Source organism: Orycteropus afer, unplaced genomic scaffold (genome assembly GCF_000298275.1).
Source record: "Orycteropus afer afer isolate SDZICR_OR568_19922 unplaced genomic scaffold, OryAfe1.0 scaffold00376, whole genome shotgun sequence".
Classification (NCBI taxonomy): domain Eukaryota; kingdom Metazoa; phylum Chordata; class Mammalia; order Tubulidentata; family Orycteropodidae; genus Orycteropus; species Orycteropus afer.
Genome location: NW_006921963.1, coordinates 450,488 through 453,011, shown reverse-complemented (window position 1 = coordinate 453,011; position 2,524 = coordinate 450,488).

The following is a 2,524-nucleotide window of genomic DNA, read 5'->3' as shown; positions in this document are numbered from 1 at the left end:
ACCTTTCTTTGGAATGGGTACAAATATGGATCTCTTCTCAAGTGAGTGCCTCCAGCGGGGCATCCATTTGTTGAGACATCTTAGTGGGTATTCTATCAATTCCTGGAGCCTTGTTCTTTGGCAATTCTTTCAGTACAGCTTTGACTTCTTTCCTTCAATATCATTGGTTCTTGATCATATGCCACCTCCTGAAATAGATTAACATCGACCAGTTATTTTTGGTAAAGTGACTCTGTGTATTCATTTCATCTTCTTTTGATGCTTCCTGCATCATTCAACATTTTGCCCATAGAATCTTTCAATATTGCTTGAATTTTTTCCTCAGTTCTTTCAGCTTGAGAAATGCTGAGTGTGTTCTTCTCTTTTGGTTTTCTAACTCCAAGTCTTTGAACATTTCATTATAGTAATTGGTTTTGTCTGCTCTACCTGCTCTTTGAAATCTTCTGTTCAGCTCTTTCATCTTGTCAGTTCTTCCATTTGCTTTGGCTACTCTCTGCTCAAGGGCAAGTTTCAGAGTACCTTCTGTCATCAATTTTGGTCTTTTCTGTTTTTTTTTTTTTTTTTATCATTTTAATGACCTCTTGCTTTCTTCATGGATGATGTTCTTGATGTCATCCCATAATTTTTCTGCTTTTTGCTCATTGGTGTTCAATGCATTGAATCTATTCTTTAGATGGTCTCTAAATTCAGGAGGGATATATTCAAGGTCATATTTTGGCTCTTATGAACTTATTTTAATTGTCTTCAGCTTCAAGTTGAACTTGCATATGAGCAGTTGGTGATCTGTTCCACCTTGTTCCTGGCCTTGTTTTGGCTGAAGATATTGAGATTTTCCATAGCCTCTTGCCACAGATGTAGTCAGTCTGATTCCTGTGTATTCCATGTGGCAAAGTCCACATGTATAGCTGCTGTTTGTGTTGTTGAAAAAAGGTATTTGCAACGAATAAGTCATTGGCCTTGACAAATTCTATCATGTGATCTCCAGCATTATTTCTGTCACCAAGGCCAAATTTTTCAACTACCAGTGATTGTTCTTTGTTTCCAACTTTTGCATTCCAGTCACCAGTGATAATGAACACATCTTGATTGTATGTTCAGTCAATTTCAGACTGCAGTAATTGATAAAAATCTTCAATTTCCTCATCCTTTGCTTTTGTGGTTGGTGCATAAATTTGAATAATAGTCGTATTAACTGTTCTTTCTTGTAGATGTATGGATATTATCCTATCACTGACAGCATTGTACTTCAGGACAGATCTTCAAATATCCTTTGTGATGATGAATGCCACCCATTCCTCTTCAAATTGTCATTCCAAGTACGGTAGACCATATGGTTGTCTGATTCAAAATAGCCAAAACCAGTCCACTTCAGCTCACTAATGCCTAGCATATCAATCTTTATGCATCCCATTTCATTTTCGACAACTTCCAATTTTCCTAGATTCATACTTTGTACATTCCATGTTCTGATTATTAAATGGATGTTTGCAGCTGTTTCTCCTCAATTTGAGTCATGTCTGGTCAGCAAATGAAGGTCTCAAAAGCTTTATTTTATCTGTATCAGTAAGGTTGGTTCTACTCTGATGATGCAGCGCTTTCCCAGTCCTGTTTTGAAGGCCTTCCAACCTATGTGGCTCAACCTCCTGCACTGTATCAGATAGTGTTTCTGGGCTATTCATATAGTTGCCTAGTAATGTTAACAGACAGTGTTTCTCTGCTATTCATAAGGTTTTCCCTGGCCAAATCTTTGAGAAGTGGATGGCCTTTTCCTTATTCCTAGTCTGTCTCAGTCTACAAGTCACGCTGAAACCTGAGCACCATGTGCAACCCCACTGGCATTTGAAACACTGGTGGCACAGTCTCAAGCCTCGCAGCAACACGCCCCCAGAGCACGACACACCGACAGACAAGTTTGTCTCCCTTTGCTGTTCAAAATCTCTCTACCCTCCCCTTACCTGGATCCCTCTGCCACTTGCTCACTCTGTCCTGGATGCCCTGGTTTTCCTTTCCTTTCCCCTCTGCTTTTCCTGCTCCTTGGGGGTTGGGGCCTTGGTACCTACCCTTACCTAGATCCCACCCCTGGTATCCAACAAAGAAAGTTTCATTCTATATATAAACCTTTCCTTGACTTTCCACAATAGCAGACTAATACAATATTTGTCCTTCTGTGATTGATTTATTTCACTCAACATAATATCCTCCAAGTTCATCCACATTACGCAGTGTTTTGCAGATTCTACGTTATTCTTTAGCATTGCATAGTATTCCATTGTGTGTATGTACCATAGTTATCCATTTTTCTGTTGATGGGCACCTAGATTGTTTCCATCTTTTTGCTATTGTAATAATGCTGTGACTAACATGGGTGTGCATATATCTGTTCTTGTCCTGGCTCAACTTAGGGATGCCCAGAGTAGCAGGCCAGAAGAGCAGGAGAAAGGGGTAAAACCCAGGAAGCCAAAGAGAAGAGCAATCAGCCAAAGGGATTAGGTGAGGAGGGGAAACTCAGGCCCGCCCAGAGTAG